Source organism: Oryctolagus cuniculus, chromosome 11, assembly GCF_051225735.1.
Source record: "Oryctolagus cuniculus isolate XC-2025 breed Fujian yellow rabbit chromosome 11, ASM5122573v1, whole genome shotgun sequence".
NCBI classification, from domain to species: Eukaryota; Metazoa; Chordata; class Mammalia; order Lagomorpha; family Leporidae; genus Oryctolagus; species Oryctolagus cuniculus.
In genome coordinates this window covers 52,762,562-52,781,639 of record NC_142877.1, presented here as the reverse complement: position 1 = coordinate 52,781,639, position 19,078 = coordinate 52,762,562, and the positions used below count along the sequence as shown (strand labels likewise).

General features: G+C 46.5%; 1 protein-coding gene across 12 annotated transcripts in view; it reads right to left on the bottom strand.

The window, feature by feature from the left end:
• Positions 1-19,078, bottom strand: part of SPATS2 (spermatogenesis associated serine rich 2) — a 137,625-nt gene that overhangs the window by 114,050 nt on the left and 4,497 nt on the right. For 2 of the 12 annotated variants that reach the window (XM_070052191.2, XM_089308287.1), the window contains one exon: positions 2,283-3,056. The exons of 9 other annotated variants lie outside the window; for them this stretch is intronic. The gene's annotated coding sequence lies outside the window, so the exon portion shown is untranslated. Of the gene's footprint in view, positions 1-1,977; positions 2,214-2,282; positions 3,057-19,078 lie in introns of those variants that run through there. One more of the 12 variants, XM_089308288.1, reaches the window with a different exon arrangement.

The following is a 19,078-nucleotide window of genomic DNA, read 5'->3' as shown; positions in this document are numbered from 1 at the left end:
GCAGAATAACTCTACATGTACCAGTAATCACATTAAATATGAAAAGTAAACATATCAGGCCCGCGCCACAGCTCACTAGGCTTATCCTCCGCCTGTGGCACTGGCATCCCTGGTTCTAGTCCCGGTTGGGGCGCCGGATTCTGTCCCGGTTGCTCCTCTTCCAGTCCAGCTCTCTGCTGTGGCCAGGGAGTGCAGTGAGGGATGGCCCAGGTCCTTGGGCCCTGCACTCACATGGGAGACCAGGAAGAATCACTTGGCTCCTGGCTTCGGATCGGCGCAACGCGCCGGCCATAGCAACCATTTGGGAGGTGAACCAACGGAAAAGAAAGACCTTTCTCTCTGTCTCTCTCTCTAACTCTGCCTGTGAAAAGAAAAGAAAAGAAAAGAAAAGAAAAGAAAAGAAAAGAAAAGAGAAGAGAAGAGAAGAGAAGAGAAGAGAAGAGAAGAGAAGAGAAGAGAAGAGAAGAGAAGAGAAGAGAAGAGAAGAGAAAAGAAAAGAAAAGAAAAGAAAAAAAAGAAAAGAAAAAAAAGAAAGAAAAGTAAACATATCAAAACTCATGCTAGGCGGCGCCGTGGCTCACTGGGCTAATCCTCCGCCTAGCGGCGCCGGCACACCGGGTTCTAGTCCCGGTCGGGGCACCGGATTCTGTCCCGGTTGCCCCTCTTCCAGGCCAGCTCTCTGCTGTGGCCCGGGAGTGCAGTGGAGGATGGCCCAAGTGCTTGGGCCCTGCACCCGCATGGGAGACCAGGAGAAGCACCTGGCTCCTGCCTTCGGATCAGCCCGATGCGCTGGCCGCAGCGTGCCGGCCGCGGCAGCCATTGGAGGGTGAACCAATGGCAAAAGGAAGACCTTTCTCTCTGTCTCTCTCTCTCACTATCCACTCTGCCTGTCAAAAAAAAAAAAAAAAAAAAAAACACATGCTATCAGATTAATATTTTTAATCCAACAATGTACAACTAACATACACTTAACAACAAAAGAAGCCAGAAGAGTTGAAAATTAAAAGGACGGGAGCCGGTGCTGGGGCATAGCAGGTTAAGGTGCTGCCTGCAGTGCCAGTATCCTATATGGGCACCAGCTCTGTTCCAGCTCCCTTCTGATGTGCCTGGGGAAGCAGCAGCAGATGACCCAAGTGTTTGGGTCCTTGCACAAACATGGGAGATCCGGAAGATGATCCTGGCTCCTGGCTTCAGCCTGGCCCAGCCCCAGCTGTTGCAGCCATTTGGGGAGTGAACCAGTGGATGGAAATCTCTTTGTCTGTGTACCTCTGCCCTTCAAATAATAAAATAATAATAAAATTAAAAAGATGGTTTAAGAGAAAGTATATGACACAAATATTTACTTGTAACGAAAGAAACCTCATCGATAGTATCCACTGGGGCTGGCATTGTGGTACTACAGGTTATACTGCTACCTGCAATGCCAGCAATCTGTATTGTAGCAACAGTTTGAGTCCTGGCTCTTCTGCTTCTGATCCAGCTCCCCGCTAATGCACTTGGGAAAGCAGCAGATGGCCCAAGTATCTGGGCCCCTGCCACCCACATGGGAGACCCAGATGGAATTGCTAGCTCCTGGCTTAAGCCTGGCCCAGCCCTGGTTGTTGCAGTCATTTGGGGCATGAACCATCAAATGGAAGATCTCTCTTCCCCTCTATTTCTCCCTCTCTGTCACTCTACCTTTCAAACAAATACAATATATATGGCCATCAAACAGTCCATGGAATTCATCAAGAGCAAAGTCCTTGTACCTGGAGTGAGATCTTCCCACCATGGATAGATACTTAGAAAGGTATCCAGGTACTTGGAGTGAGAATGCCCTTTCTTCCTTCCCAACAGTCACAATCTCACCCCTAGCAACTGCCTATGCCTCCACCGGCATAAACTCTTTGTGTTCCTTAGCTGTTTATACTGTCCATGAAAAGAAGCCTCAATGGTGGACATTCGGCACAGGGTTAAGATGATGCTTGGAATACCCACATCCCAAACTGGAGTGCCTGGGTTCAAGACCAGCTCTGTTTGGATTCCAACTTCCTGCTAAAGCACACCATTGAAGGCAGCAGATGATGCTGAAGTACTTGGGTCCCTGGCACCCATGTTGAAGACCCAGATGGAGTTCCTGGTTTCTGGCTTGGCCTGGCCCAGACCCAGCTACTGTGGGTGTTTGAAGACTGAACCAGCAGATGGGAGATCTTTCTATGTCTCTGTCTCTCTGCCTTTCAAATAGATAAAACAAAAATTACAAAAAATAAGTAAAAGAACAGCCCAGATCCCCAGGTTCTCACCTCCCACGTACTCCTCTTCCAAGTTGTGCAGATTGCCGGCTCTCTCTCCATGTGTCACTCTCCTCTCTCCAAATGCTGAAGCCCTTCCACAGTGACCTATGTGTTCAACATCTTCAACATTCCCTTCAACATTCTGCTTTCAGTGAAACCAGGTTCTCCTGACACCATATTCCCCTCCCAGCCCTAAAGTTGTAAAAGTTACCTTCCTCCACCCCTGATGGCCTGGGAGAGAGGCAAGTGTCCTCCCTGTTCCTCACAAGGCTTCCAGATCAGTCTTTCTCCTCCTTCCCTAGAAAACTGTTCTGCCTTAAAGATCCTACAACAATGTGACCACCTGGCTTAGCGTGGTCTCTAGAGGTAATCCTCCCAACACCTTACTTCTCTGAATTCCTGTCTCTGTTCTTGGAAGTTCTCACCTCCAATGATCTCATCCTTCATCCACTCAGCCCATGATCGTGCCTCCACAATCTCAACTCCTGTATCCTACTGCTTGCCAATGACCTACCCTCGTTGTAGTTCAGTCCTCATGTACACAGACTCCACCAGCTTTTGATCCCACCAAGGCCTTTCAATCTGCTGACTCCGCTGTCTTTCCACCTTCTCTTGGCCTCTTCCTGTCTTCCCTCCCCTCTTCTCTGGTTCAGTTCCACAGTATATTACAATCACTCCCTTGCATGCACCTTCCATTCCTTTCACTCCTCATGCCTTGTTCTACCACCTTGGCAAAACTCCTCTCTCCTTAGAACACTCCATACACTCCTGCAGCTGAAAGTGCTGGAAGAAAAAAAAAAATGATTGATCTCACTTTAATTTCATCACTGCAAACCTCAAAGGGTCCTTAATGCCACTGGCAATCATACGTTGTTTCTCTAGAGCAGCCACTCTTCCACTCTCCCCAAAAACAACTTCCCATCTTCTTTCTCCAAACTTCCATTGCCTTCTCCCTACGCTCACTCTCAGCTGACCATTCTGCTTCCTAACTCTCTATGAATATTAAAACAATCAGAAGAGAACCTTCACAAACTCCCACTGCCAAACCAATCCACCTACTAGATGAATGGGTTTGACATATATATTGAAGATGAAATGAACACGAATTGGAAACACAATTAATGTAGGGTACAAGAAAGAGAAAGGAATCAAAAATGACTTTTAGATCTTTGCTTAAATATTACATTCTCAGCAAGGCCTCTGCTATGTGTCTATATCTGTATCTATGTCTCTCTCTCTCTCACACATACACACACACAGTTACATCTTCACACAGTTCCCCTTTTCCTTTCTTATCTACATAATTTTTTTTTAATTTTGGGCTTCTTCTTGTTGTATGACAATACTAGTTATCACCCTGAAGTACTAAATTTTTCAGTCTTGTTTAAAATTTGCCTTTCCCCACTAGAATGTAGGCTGCATTCAGGCAAGGATTTTCAGGCTGGGTCTGGCACTGTGGCATAATGAGTTGGGCCGTCACCACTTCCAATCCAACTTCCTGCTGATGCACCTGGAAAAGCTGGAGAAGACAGCACAAGTGTTTGGGCCCCTGCAACCATGTGGGAGACCTGGAGGAGGGTTCTGGCTCTGGCCTGGCCCAGCCCTGGATGTTGTGGCCATTTGGGAAATAAACCAGGGGATGGAAGATTTTTACCTCTCCTCCTCTCTCTGTAACTCTACTTTTTAAACAAAACAAATCTTGGGGGAAAAAAAAGAATTTTCAGGCTTAATTCACTCCTGTACACCTAGCACATTGTAGGCACTCAATAACTTTTGTTAAAGATGAACGAAAGGGTTCTGACATGAGCAAATGCATCTAATGTGGTGTCACACAAAAAAAGAACAGGTGGGGAAATTATGGTCTCTGAAGAAAGAACAATATAATCTATGAGAAAAAGAAACTGAAACAAATATACAGCACATTAGAATTCTATTGACTGATAAAAGCAAATATTTCAGTCTGGCACTGTGATATAACAGGTTACGCCACTGCCTGTGATACCAGCATTCCATTTGGGTACCAGTTCAAGTCCCAGTTGCTCCACTTCCGATCCAACTCCCTGCTAATACACCTGAGAAAGCAGTGGAAGATGGTCCAAGTGCATGGGCCCCTGCACCCATGTGGGAGACCCGGAAGAAGCTCCAGGTTCCTAGTTTCGGCCTGGTCTGGGCCTAGGCCTGGCAGTTGCAGCCACTGGGGAGTGAATCAGCAGATGGGAGTTTCTCTCTCTCTCTCTCGCTCTCGCTCTGTGATTCTTTCAAATAAATAAATCTTAAAAAAAAAAAAAAGGAAATATTGTGAAACTAATATTATATGATCCTATTTTTATCAAAAAGCCTATTTATATATGCTTTTATATTTATATAAGATACATGTATGCACCTACAAACCCAAACATAATTATGTGTACACCTATTCAGAAGTTCTGGAAAGAAAAATACCAATCCATTGGCCTGTACAGGGAATGGGACTGAAGGGTGGCAACACTTTCTCTCTTTAAAAAAAAAAAAAAAAAAAAGATTTTTTTATTTTTTTATTTATTTTTTTTGACAGGCAGAGTGGACAGTGAGAGAGAGAGAGAGAGACAGAGAGAAAGGTCTTCCTTTGCCGTTGGTTCACCCTCCAATGGCCGCCGCAGCCAGCGCACCGCGCTGATCCGATGGCAGGAGCCAGGAGCCAGGTGCTTTTCCTGGTCTCCCATGGGGTGCAGGTTGCCCAAGCACCTGGGCCATCCTCCACTGCACTCCCTGGCCACAGCAGAGAGCTGGCCTGGAAGAGGGGCAACCGGGACAGAATCCGGCGCCCTGACCGGGACTAGAACCCAGTGTGCCGGCGCCGCTAGGCGGAGGATTAGCCTAGTGAGCCGCGGCGCCGGCCTATTTATTTATTTTAAAGGTAGAGTTGCAGAGGCAGAGGCAGAAAGAGAAGAGAGAGAGGTCTTCCATCAACTGGTTCATTCCCCAAATGGCCACAATGGCCAGAACTAGACTCATCTGAAGCCAGGAGCCTGGAGCCTCTCCCAGGTCTCCCACATGGGTGCAGGCGCCCAAGGACTTGGGCCATCTTTGGCTGCTTTCCCAGGCCATAGCAGAGAGCTGGATTGGAAGTGGAGGAGCTGGGACTCAAACCGGCGCCCATATGAGATGCCTACACTACACCACAGCACAGGACCTAGGACACTTTCACTTATCACTTGTTTTACAATAAGCATACTACTCCCCAATTTTAAAAAGGCAAGAAAAAATATCATCTGCCTAAAGGTTAAAAAAAATTAAACAGGCCCGCGCTGCAGCTCACTAGGCTAATCCTCCACCTACGGCGCTGGCACCCCGGGTTCTAGTCCTGGTCAGGGCGCCGGATTCTGTCCCGGCTGCTCCTCTTCCAGTCCAGCTCTCTGCTGTGGCCCGGGAAGGCTGTGGAGGATGGCCCGAGTACTTGGGCCCTGCACCCGCATGGGAGACCAGGAGGAAGCACCTGGCTCCTGGCTTCAGATCGGCGCAGCGTGCCAGCCATAGTGGCCATTTGGGGGGTGAACCAACAGAAGGAAGACCTTTCTCTCTCTCTCTCTCATTGTCTAACTCTGCCTGTCAAAAAGTAAATAAATAAATAAACAGCATAAAAAAAATTTCTATAAAACAAAAGAAAAATAACAACTAAATAATGGTCAAAGTATATGAAAAGGTAATTATCAAAAACATACAAATAAGGGCCGGCGCCGCGGCTCACTAGGCTAATCCTCCGCCTAGCGGCGCCGGCACACCAGGTTCTAGTCCCGGTTGGGGTGCCGGATTCTGTCCCGGTTGCCCCTCTTCCAGGCCAGCTCTCTGCAGTGGCCTGGGAGTGCAGTGGAGGATGGCCCAGGTGCTTGGGCCCTGCACCCCATGGGAGACCAGGAAAAGCACCTGGCTCCTGGCTCCTGCCATCGGATCAGCGCGGTGCGCCGGCCGCAACGCGCCGGCCACGGCGGCCATTGGAAGGTGAACCAACGGCAAAAGGAAGACCTTTCTCTCTGTCTCTCTCTCTCACTGTCCACTCTGCCTGTCAAAAAAATTAAAAAAAAAAAAAACAAACAAAAAAAAAAAAACAAAAAAAAAAACATACAAATAGTCCAAAAACATATAAACCAAACTCAGCCTGATATCTACTCGGGGAAAAGAAAAGTGTTTTAATTTACAGTTAAGGCAATGTTAGTGAGCATATAAGTTCATTATCTACTGGTAGGAGTTCAAATTGGTAGGCTTTTCTTTTTTTTAATCTGATGAACAACAAAACAGAAAACATTATGACTCAAAGAATAAAATAAATACCCATTAGTCCATATTGATGCAAATAAACTGCTACATAAAATAAATGACAAACAGACATTTGGCCTAGAAGTTCACATTCCGCTTCCCACATCAGAATGCGAGGGTTCCTGTCCTGGGTCTAGTCCCAATCCCAACTGCCAGCAGGCCCCTGCCACCCCAGTGGGAGACCTGGATTGAGTTCCTGGCTCCCAGCTTCAGCCCAGCACAGCCCTGGCTGTTGTGGGCATTTAGGGAATGAGTACCAGATGGGTACTTTCTCTGTATCCTACTGTCTCTCTGTCATGCAAATAAATAAAAATTTTATATGAGGGAGAATATACAACTCTCCTTACAGAATCATTTCAATTAATAAAGAAAGAAATAATAAGAGATATAGGAAACTACCATTAGAACACCAAGTTAACTGCTACAGTATGATCCACTGATGAATGTTAAAATTAAGGGGTGGACACATGGGAGACCAGGAGGAAGCATCTGGCTCCTGGCTTCGGATCGATGCAGCGCGCCAGCCCTAGCAGCCATTTGGGGGGTGAACCAACAGAAAAAGGAAGACCTTTCTCTCTCTCTCTCTCTCTCTCTCTCTGTCACTAACTCTGCCTGTCAAAAAAAAAAAATTAATGGGTGGAATTTTTAAGGAAAAACACTGTATTTTCATAGCTTCAAAATCTCTCCACAAAATATTTACTAATTACTATAGTGGCTTTAACATATGCCCATAAATCCTTTGATACGTCTCCCTCCAGGGAGCGGAGCTGGATTTCATAGCTAGCTTTTTAAGACAGATTGGAATGCTGCAGCACCAGCATCCCATATGGGCAACAGTTCGAGTCCTCACTGCTCCACTTCTGATCCAGCTCCCTGCTTAAGTACCTGGGAAAGCAGTAGAAGATAGCCCAAGTACTTGGCTCCCTATAACCATGTGGGAGACCCTGAAGAAGCTCTTGGCTCCTAGCTTTGGATCGGCCCAGCTCCGGCCATTAAGGCTATTTTGGGAGTAAACAAGAGGAAGAAATATCTCTCTCTCTGTTTTTCAAATAAATAAAAAATATTAAAAGAAAGAAAGAAATAGATTATAGAAAAGTAGAGGAGCCAGCACTGTAGTATAGCGGGTAAAGCCGACGCCTGCAGTGCCAGCATCCCATTTGGGTGCAGGTTCATGCCTTGGCTGCTCCACTTCCAGTCCAGCTCTCTGCTGTGGCCTGAGAAAGCAGTGGAAAATGGCTCAAGTCCTTGGGCCCCTGCACCTGTGTGGAAGACCCAGAAGAGGCTCCTGGCTCCTGTTTGGATCTGCATAGCTCCAGCCCTTGAGACCATTTGGAGAGTGAACCAGTGGATGGAGTCCTCTCTCTCTCTCTCTGCTTCTGACTCTTTGTAATTCTGCCTTTCAAATAAATAAATCTTAAAACAATAAAAAGAAAAAGAAAAGCAGAAATTCTGCAATGAAGAGAGCTGGCAGACAACACTTAAAATCAAAAGTCAACATAACCAGTCACAAGGGATATTGACATCACTCAGTACCTGATATGACAGGCTGAAAAGAGAACATCACCTCTATGGTATTCTTAAAAATCTACAGTCTCGGCTGGTGCCGCGGCTCACTAGGCTAATCCTCCACCTGCGGCGCTGGCACTCTGGGTTATATTCCTGGTTGGGGCGCCGGATTCTGTCCCGGTTGCTCCTCTTCCAGTCCAGCTCTCTGCTGTGGCCCAGGAAGGCAGTGGAGGATGGCCCAGGTGCTTGGGCCCTGCACCCGCATGGGAGACCAGGAGGAAGCACTTGGCTCCTGGCTTCAGATTGGCGCAGTGCATGCCGGCCATAGCAGCCATCTGTGGGGGGAGAACCAATGGAAAAGGAAGACCTTTCTCTCTCTCTCTCTCTCTCTCTCACTGTCTAACTCTGCCTGTCAAAAAAAAATCTACAATCTCAGGGCCAACACTCTGGCACAGAAGGTAATGCTACCGCCTATCATGCCAGCATCCCATACAGGTGTCGGTTCAAGTCCCAGCTACTCCACTTCTAATCCAGCTCCCTGCTAACGTGCCTGGAAAAGCAGTGGAAGATGACCCAAGCACTTAAGTTCCTGCTTGGAAGACTTGAAGAAGCTCCAGGTTCCTAGCTCCAGCCTGGCCTAGCCTTGGCTGTAGTGACCATCTGGGAAGAGAACCAGTGGACAGAAGATCTGTGTATGTGTGTCTTTCCCTCTCTATATATAACTCTTTCAACTAAGTAAATAAATCTTAAAAAAAAAAAAAAAAAAATCCACCATCTCAGTCTGATCATGAGAAAGTTATCAGTCAAACTTATCATCAGGGACTGATATCATGGAGCAGGTTAGGCTGCTGCTTGTGATGCCAGCATTTCACATCAACATGCTGGTTCAAGTACCAACCACTCTGCTTCAGATCGAGCTTCCTGCTAAGGTGCCTAGGAAGGCAACAGAAGATGACCCAAGTACTTGAGCCCCTACTACCCACGTGGGAGATCAGGAGAAAGTTTCTGGCTCCTGGCTTCAGCTTGGCCCAGATCTGGATGTTACCACTGCAGAATGAACCAGGGGATGGAAAATCTCTCCCTTTCTCCCTGTCACCCTTTTTGTTTGTTTGTTTGCTTGTTTTGAACATAGATATTGCTCAATTGCTTTTTTTTAAGATTAAAAAAATTTTTTTAAAGATTAAAGAATTTTTTGAAAGTCAGATTTACACAGAGATGGAGGAAAGGCAGAGAGAGAGAGAGAGAGAGAGAGAGAGCGATATCTTTCTTCCACTGGTTCACTCCCCAGATGGCCACAATGGCTAGAGCTGAGCTGATCTGAAGCCAGGAGCCAGGAGCTTCTTCCAGATCTCCCACATGGGTACAGGGGCCCAAGGACTTGGGCCATCTTCCACTGCTTTCCCAGGCCATAGCAGAGAGCTGGATCAGAAGTGGAGCAGCTAGGACTTGAACTGCAGGCAGCAACCTTACCCTCTACGCCACAGTGCCAGCTTCTGACTTTCAAATAAATAAATAAATCTTTTTTTTTTTTTTTTTTTTTTACAGGCAGAGTGGACAGTGAGAGAGAGAGAGAGAGAAAGGCCTTCCTTTGCTGTTGGTTCACCCTCCAATGGCCGCTGTGGCAGGCGCACTGCAGCCGGCACACCGCACTGGTCCGAAGCCAGGAGCCAGGTGCTTATCCTGGTCTCCCATGGGATGCAGGTCCAAGCACTTGGGCCATCCTCCACTGCACTCCCAGGCCACAGCAGAGAGCTGGCCTGGAAGAGGGGCAACCGGGACAGAATCTGGCACCCTGACCGGGACTAGAACCCGGTGTGCCGGCGCCGCTAGGCAGAGGATTAGCCTATTGAGCTGCGGCACCGGCATAAATCTTAAAATACACACACACAGTAGGCTAATCCTCCGCCTTGCGGCGTCGGCACACCGGGTTCTAGTCCCGGTCAGGGCGCCGGATTCTGTCCCGGTTGCCCCTCTTCCAGGCCAGCTCTCTGCTGTGGCCAGGGAGTGCAGTGGAGGATGGCCCAAGTCCTTGGGCCCTGCACCCCATGGGAGACCAGGAGAAGTACCTAGCTCCTGCCATCGGATCAGCGCGGTGCGTCGGCCGCAGTGCGCTGGCTGCGGCGGCCATTGGAGGGTGAACCAACAGCAAAGGAAGACCTTTCTCTCTCTCTCTCTCTCTCTCTCACTATCCACTCTGCCTGTCCAAAAAAAAAAAAAAAATTTAAAAAAAAATACACACACAAACCTATCATACTGAAAAATATCCTACAAAACACCACCCCATATTATTTAAGTATCTAGCTAATAAAAAAAAAAAAGGAAGGAAGGAAAGAAGGGAGGAAGGGAGGGAGGGAGGGAAGAAGGGAAGCAGGGAGGGAGGGAGGAAGGAAACAGAAAAGACTGATAAACTGTCATAGACTGAAGGAGACTAAAGAGATACGGTGGATTCTGAAAATTTCAGAACATTAGTGGGGAAAGTGGGAAAAATCCAGATAAAGTATGACACCAGTGTTAATTTCTTAGTTCTGATAAATGCACTTTGGCTATAAAAAATGTTAGCATTAGGAAAAGCTAAGGAATAGCATATGGGAGCTTTCTGTACTGTCTTTACTTTTCAGCATGTCTAAAATTATTTCCAAATAAGTTTTCTTAAAGATTTATTTGGGGATGGCACTGTGGCATGCCAGGTTAAGCCACCACTGGCATCTCATATGGACGCCAGTTCATGTCCTGGCTGCTCCACTTCCAATCCAGCTCACTGCTAATGGCCTGGGAAAGCAGCCAAAGATGGCCCAAGAGCTTGGGCTCCTGCCACCCATGTGGGAAATCTGGATGAAGCTCCTGAATCCTGGCCTCAGCCCATGTTGTGGCCATCAGGGGAGTGAACCAGTGGACAAAGATTCTCTGTCTCTCCCTCTCTCTCTGCAACTCTGCCTTTCAAGTAAATAAATCAATCTTTTTTTTTCTTTAAAGATAGCCACAATAGCCAGAGCTGGGCCAGGCTGAAGCAAGAAGCCTAGAGCTCCATCTAGGTCTCCAATATGGGTGGCAGGGGTCCAAGTACTTGGCCATCTTTGGCTGCTTTCCTGGGCTCATTAGCAGGGAGCCAGATTAGAAGCAGAATAGCCAGGACTCGAATAGGTGCTAGAATGTGAGATGTCAGCATCACAACGGCTTAACCTGTTGCTTCAGTTCCCTAAAATAAATCTTATAAAAAGTAAATAAAATGTGATCTATCCATACAATGGAACAGTATTCAGCTATAAAACAAAATGATATTCTGATATATGCTACAATGAGGATAAACCTCAACAGTACGCTCAGGGAAAGAAGCAGGACTCAAAAAGTCATATGTTATATGACTCCATTTATTTAAAATTTCCAAAGCATGCTAGAGCACAGTGAAACAAAGAAAACTAGTGATTGCCAGACTGCGGGTGGTGGGAACAAGGAGTCAATGTTCAATGGGTATGTGGTCTATTTCAGGAGTGACGAAAAAGTTCTGGAACCAGATAGTGATGGTTGCAAACATGAAGTGGTTGATTTTATATTATGTGAATTTCACTTAAAAAAAAAAAAATCCAACAGGGGCCGGTGCTGTGGTGCAGCAGGTTAAAGCCCCAACCTGCAGCGCTGGCATCCCATATGGGCGCCGGTTCTAGTCCCGGCTGCTCCTCTTCCGATCCAGCTTTCTGCTATGTCCTGGGAAAGCAGCAGAAGATGGCCCAAGTCCTTAGGCCCCTGCACCCGTGTGCTGGCTTCAGATCGGCGCAGCTCCAGCCGTTGCAGCCATCTGGGGAGTGAACCAGCGGATGGAAGACCTCTCTCTCTGTCTCTACCTCTCTCTCTAACTCTTTCAAATGAATAAAATAAATCTTAAAAAAAAAAAAATCCAACAGTCATGACAACTTTATAGTGGAGGTTCTATAGCACCCAATACAGATACAGAAAATAGGCTCAGAAAAATTAAATAACCTGACCAAGACCCGAGAGGCAGGGGACAGAAGAGCAGATCCAAAGCTCTATTTGTTCACCTAATGCCTTGTGCTATTAACTAACATGTTATACAACTTCTCTATTTTAACAATAAATTAAAGAAAAATACTGGCAATATTACAACTATACCATCAGTAAGGCCCTGATCATAACCAACACCATTCCAGGCATCAAAAACTTCAGTTGCCAAGAAAGTTAATAATATACTTAGACTATCACACAATGGAAATGATTAGCCAGTAGAGTGTGAAAGGATCATGTGTTCTCAGCTTTATTACCCAAGCAAAAATGCACTCATGTAAAAACTGAATATAATTCTATTTAAGGGGCCAGTGCTGTGGCGTAGTAGATAAAGCCACCACCTGCAGTGCTGGCTTCCCATATTGGCGCCAGTTCGAGTCCCAGCTACTCCACTTACAATCTAGCTCTCTGCTATGGCCTGGGAAAGCAGTGGAAGATGCCCCTGCACCCACATGGGAGACCCAAAAGAAACTCCTGGCTTCGGATCGGTGCAGCTCCAGCCATTGCTGCCAATTGGAGAGTGAACCAGCGGATGAAAGACCCCTCTCTCTCTACCTCTCCTCTCTCTGTATAACTCTTTAAAATAAATATTTTTAAAAAATAATAATAATAGGGGCCAGCGCTGTGGCACAGCAGGTTAAAGCCCTGGTCTGAGGCACTGGCATCCCACGTGGGTGCTGGTTCTAGTCCCCAGCTGCTCCTCTTCCAGTCCAGCTCTCTACAGTGGCCTGGGAAAGCAGTGGAGGATGGGCCATGTCATTGGGCCCCTGCACCCACGTGGGAGACCTGGAAGAAGCTCCTGGCTCCTGGCTTCGGATCGGTGTAGCTCTGGCCATAGCAGCCATTTGGAGAGTGAACCAACGAAGGAAGACCTTTCTCTCTGTCTCTCCCTCTCACTGTCTGTAACCCTACCTCTCAGATAAATAAATAAGTAAAATATTTAAAAAATAAATAAATAAAATCTTTAAAAAATAAATAACACTAATAATAATAATTCTATTTAATATTACTGAGATGTCAGAATTTCGGGCAGTAAGTAATCAGGACAAAGGTACAAATAGTCCTCCGTTTTGGGGAGCTTCTTCTATTTCATAAGGCTAGATTATCAAACATACTTTCAGTAACAATTGTGGTTGCTTTGTTTCTTGTTCTCCCAAATTATATTATGTAATATTACATAGTCAAATTCACAGGATCATGGGATCACCATTGCATTAAGCGCTCTCAGACTAATAACAAATGTCAAACAGCAACTTTTAAAATTCCTACATAACAGGGTTTGCATTGTGGCACAGCAATTAAAAGCCACCACTTGGTATGCCAGCATTCCATATCAGAAGCTCCACTTCTGATCCAGCTCCCTACTCACACACATGGGAAAGCTGCAGAAGTGCTTGGGCCACCCAAGGGAGAGACCAGATGGAGATGTGGGCTCTTGGCTTTGGCCTCACCCAGCCTAGGCCTTTGGGGCCATTTGGGGAGTGAACCAATGAATAGAAGATCTCTTTCTCTCCCTCTCTCTCTCTCTGTCTCTCTGCCTTTAAAAATAAAATAGAGGCCGGCGCCGCGGCTCAGTAGGCTAATCCTCTGCCTTGCGGCGCTGGCACACCGGGTTCTAGTCCCGGTTGGGGCACCGGATTCTGTCCCGGTTGACCCTCTTCCAGGCCAGCTCTCTGCTGTGGCCCGGGAGTGCAGTGGAGGATGGCCCAAGTGCTTGGGCCCTGCACCCCATGGGAGACCAGGAGAAGCACCTGGCTCCTGCCTTCGGATAGGTGCGGTGCGCCGGCCGCAGCGCACCAGCCACGGCGGCCATTGGAGGGTGAACCAATGGCAAAGGAAGACCTTTCTCTCTGCCTCTCTCTCTCACTGTCCACTCTACCTGTCAAAATAAATAAATAAATAAAATAAAATAGAGGCCGGCGCTGTGGCGCAACGGGTTAATGCCCTGGCCTGAAGTGCCGGCATCCCATATGGGTGCCGGTTCAAGACTCAGCTGTTCCACTTCCAATCCAGCTCTCTGCTAGGACCTGGGAAAGCAGTGGAAGATGGTCCAAGTCCTTGGGCCCCTGCACCCGCATGGGAGACCCGGAAGAAGCTCCTGGCTCCTGGCTTTGGATCAGCGCGCCTCTGACCATTGCGGCCATCTGGAGAGTGAGCCATTGGATGGAAGACCTCTCTCTCTCTCTCTCTCTCTATCTCTGCGTCTCCTCTCTGTGTAACTCTGACTTCCAAATAAATAAATAAATGTTTAAAAATAAATAAATAAAAATAAAATAAAATTCCTACATAAAATACAACCTTTGAATATTAGAGAGGTGAAAAAAGATTATCTAACTCTTTTTTGAAACACTGTCAACAACAACAAATTTTTTTAAAAGATTTATTTATTTATTTGAAAGTCAGAGCTACACAGAGAGAGAAGGAGAGGCAGAGAGAGAGAGAGAGGTCTTCCATCCGCTGGTTCACTCCCCAGTTAGCCACAACAGCCAGAGCTGCGCTGATCAGAAGTCAGGAGCCAGGAGCTTCTTCCAGATCTCCCACATGGGTACAGGGGCTAAAGGACGTGGGCCATCTTCCACTGCTTTCCCAGGCCATAGCAGAGAGCTGGATCGGAATTGGAGCAGCTAGGACTTAAGCCGGAGCCATATGTGATGCTGGCACTGCAGGCAGCAGCTTTACCCACTACTCCACAGCGCCAGCCCCAGTCAACAACAAATTAAATGATGATTTCAAGAAACCTAGTGTGTGCTGACTGCTAACTAGTCAGAACAAAACATCAAATTCAGGTCTCAGTTAAACGGCTCACCTTGCTCTGTTGTGACTTTGTAAAACCTACCATTCAGGAACAATCCTATATTACAGATAAGTGCCACTGCTTATGCCAAAGATGATGGAGACTCTTTGGATGAGATCCTTGTGCAGAATGTGCATGTAGGTTATGAAGGCAATTTACTATGAAATCTAAGAGGAGAACCAGGGCCGGCGCTGTGGCACAGAGGGTTAAAGCCACGGCCTGTAGCACTGGCATCCTATGGGTGTCGGTTCTAGACCCAGCTGCTCTTCTCCAAATCCAGCTCTCTGCTGTAGCCTGGGAAAACAGTGAGAGATGGACTAAGTACGTGGACCCCTGCACCTGTGTCAGAGACCCAGCGGAAGCTCCTGGCTCCTGGCTTCAGATCTGTTCAGCTCTGGTCGTTGTGGTCATTTGGGGAGTGAAGCAGCAGATGGAAGACCTCTCTCTGGCTCTACCTCTCTCTGCAACTCTGTCTTTCAAATAAATAAAATAAATCTTAAAAAAAAAAAAGAAAAGAGGAGAACCAAACAAGGAAAACAGAAGAGTCGCATCATCCAAACACTAAGCCATGTTTCGAATCAATTTGACAGTGAGGCCAGCAATGGGCTAACCACAGTGACATGCTATAATCAGAAACCAAGTGGATAATTTAAGGAAAAGTACTGCTCTACAAATGAAAGGAGCCTGACAACAGTAACAAATCTTTTATTGCTGGACAGACCACATGTGCTCAAGATAGGAAAGACTGCCAGTTTTACAAATTGGTCTCTTCAGTCCTATTCAGCTCAATAAGAAGTATTATCATTGGCAGTACCTTCAAGAATACACACTGACTTACCTCTCCTCACTCAGACACAATCGTATAGGGGTATTTCAAAAAGTTAGTGGATAACAGAATTAAAAGATAAGTTTACTTTTGTGCAAAACATTTTGAAATCCATGGATAGTTTTTTCATAGTATACATTTCCCTAAACTTTTTGAAGACGCCTTATATAATGGCCCATCATAAACCTCCTTCTCCTCAATCCCAATATCCTTTAGCCAATTCTAAAGAACACACACGGGGCCAGCACTATGGCATAGCAGGCAATGCCACCATCTGCAGTGCTGGCATCCCATATGGGTGCCGGTCCGAGTCCCAGCTGCTCCACTTACAATCCAGCTCTTTGCTATGGCCTGGGAAAGGAGTGGAAGATGGTCCAAGTCCTTGGGCCCTTGCAGCTGTGTGGGAGAAGCTCCTGGCTCCAGATCAGCACAGCTCCGGCTGTTGTAGCCATCTGGGAAGCGAACCAGTGGATAGAAGACCTCTCTCTGCCTCTGCCCCTCTGTAACAATGCCTTTCAAATAAATAAAATAAATCTTGGAAAAAAAAAAAAAAAAAAAAAAAAAAACAGAACACACACACACTCCACAGCTAGTAATCAGGCATCCCACAAATTCAGTAATGTTAAAATTCTCCTTCTTCCCAGCAATCCAAAGTAGTTATTTAAGGTTTAGATCAGTAAGAATCCCTGTATAAACCCTGGAAATCCCGCAAAACCTCCAATCTGTCCCTAACCATAAATTAGTCATAGGGGAACAGCTGCAGGAGTTGCCTTTAACCTACTGGCTATATCCCCAGACCTAGCAGAATGATGCAAAAACCTGCAGTCATTACAGGATCTATGCAGAAGATGACCCATCCAGGAATCCACTCCTCAAGCTGCCTTGGTAGATGTGAACATGGATAGTAAATGCTATCCTTAATATCCAGCAACTTAAGTGTCTGCAGCTCCAACCCTTTAGAAACATTTCAGAATTGCGTCCACTTACTGGCAGTTGACACCTGCTTGACATATCCATATCTGACTCATACACACAAACTTTAATTAATGAAAAAAGAATCTAGAAGTTAAGCAGTAGCCAGCAGCTCATAGTATACATTAAATATTTTTAAATGAAAAAAGCACCCTGAATTTCAATTGAAGGCAGAGGATACTGAAAACACTCTACACTATGAACAAATTTTTCACAGACACACATGATATTCTTAAGATCTGCCACACTGGCATGTGTGACCAAAGTGACCTCTGCATCACACTGTATCATACTCTGTATCACACTTCCACACTGGATACATGAATATTTGGGAAAAACATTTCCTTCTGAATCATTTCTACTGCAAGTGTCCTGCTAACAATAGAAGAAGCAGAGTCCCTCATACATAAGGCCAAGTTAGTATCTTCATGTGAACACATCATAATACCACCACCATTCTGAAAAGTAATCAGGCCCAGGGCGGGCGTTGTGGCTTGGGGGGGGGGGGGAGGGTTTAAGCCTCCACGTGGGACATTCACATCCTGTATCCTGTATCCGAACTCAGGTTCAAGTCCTGGCTGCTCTACTTCTGGATCCAGCTTCCTAGTAACACACCCTGGGAGGCAGCAGACCATGGCTCAAGTGTTGGGACTCCTGCCACCCACATGGGAGAACCAGAAAGAATTCCTGGCTTCTGTTTATCCTACTCCTGGATGTTGAGGGGATTTGGGGAGTGAACCAGTGGCCAATTAAGGCTGCATGCTCTCTCATGTATGCTCTCTCTGATGCTCTGCCTTTCAAGTAAATGAAAATAAACTTTTTTTTTTTAAGAGATTTATTTTATTGAAAGGCAGAGTGACAGAGGTAGAGAGAAAGACAGGATAGAGAGAGTACTGGTTCACTCCCCTGGCCCAGACTGAAGCCAGGAGCCTGGCACTCCATCCAGGTCTCTCACATGGGTGGCCAGAAGCCAGCATTGTGGTACAGCAGGTTAAGCCACAGCCTTTGATGCTGGGCACCCTGTATTAGAGTGCCAGTTCAAGTCCCGGCTGCTCCAAAGACAGGATGGCGTTCCAGGCTCCTGGCTTCAGCCTGGCCCAAACTGGCCAGCGTAGTCATCTGGGGAATGAAAAAGCAGATGGAAGATATCTCTCTCTTTCTCTCTGTTTCTCTCTGTATGTCACTCTGCCTTTCAAATAAATAAAGCCAATCTTTAAAAAAAGAAAAATTCCATGATTTCACTTAAGAAGTAAGTACAGTAGTCACATAACAGACTAGAAACAGAAAGGCAGCTGCCAGGGTGTGAGCTGGGAAGGAAGGAAGAATGAGAGGCTACTCTTTAGCTGGTACTCAGCTTCAGTTTGGGAAAACTGAAAAGTTTCCAAAATGGATGGTGGCAATGGTTGTACACCAATACGAATGTAATTAATGCCACTGATTTGCATATTTAAAAGTGGTTAAGAGAATAAATAACGATAAATTTTCTGTTATGTATATTTTACCACAGTATAAAAAAAAGTTAACTAAGCAAGAACAACTAATAGCCAAACCTTTGTGGCAAAGACGTTTCAAGAAAAGTGGGAAGAGGGGACGGGCACTTGACACTTGGTTATGACACCACTGGGGACACAACATCCCCTAGTCGGAGTGCCTGGACTTAGTCCTGGCTCTGCTCCCAAGTTCAGCTTCCTGCTTTGTGCACCAGGACAGGCAGCAGGACACAGCTCAAGTACCTGGGTTCCTGTCACCTCTGTGGGAGACCTGGATTAAGTCCACACTCCTCAATACCACCTCACCTAGCCCTGGATGTTGCCAGCATTTAGAGGATGAACTAGTAAACAGAAGATCTCTCTCTATCGCTCACCTGCTTGCTCGTGCTCTCTCTCTCTGCCTTTCAAATAAAATGAAAATAAATATTTAAAACAAACCAAAAGAAGTAGGAAGTGTTTCTAACAGTCATGCTTCACCGTCAGCCTCAAGTCCAACTGACTTATCTTCAATGTCAAGATCTCAGAATAGGGCTCAGAGTTTGTTACAGCAGCTAAGACCCCCCCAACTGGGACACCCATATCCCATATTAAAGTACCTGGGTTCAAACCCCAGGTGCAGGGGGCTGGCACTGTGCCACAGAGGGTAAAACCTCTGCCTCTGGTGCCAGCATCCCATATGGGCACTGGTTCAAGTCCTAGCTGCTCCACTTCTGATCCAGCTCCCTGCTAATGCACCTAGGAAAGCAGTAGAGAATGGCCAAGTCCTTGGGCCCCTGCACCCACGTGGGAGACCTGGAAGAAGCTCCTGGCTCCTGGCTTCAGATTGGCTCAGCTCCAGCAGTTATGGTCATTTGGGGAGTGAACCAGCAGATGGGAGACCTCTCTCTCTCTCTCTCTGCCTCTGCCT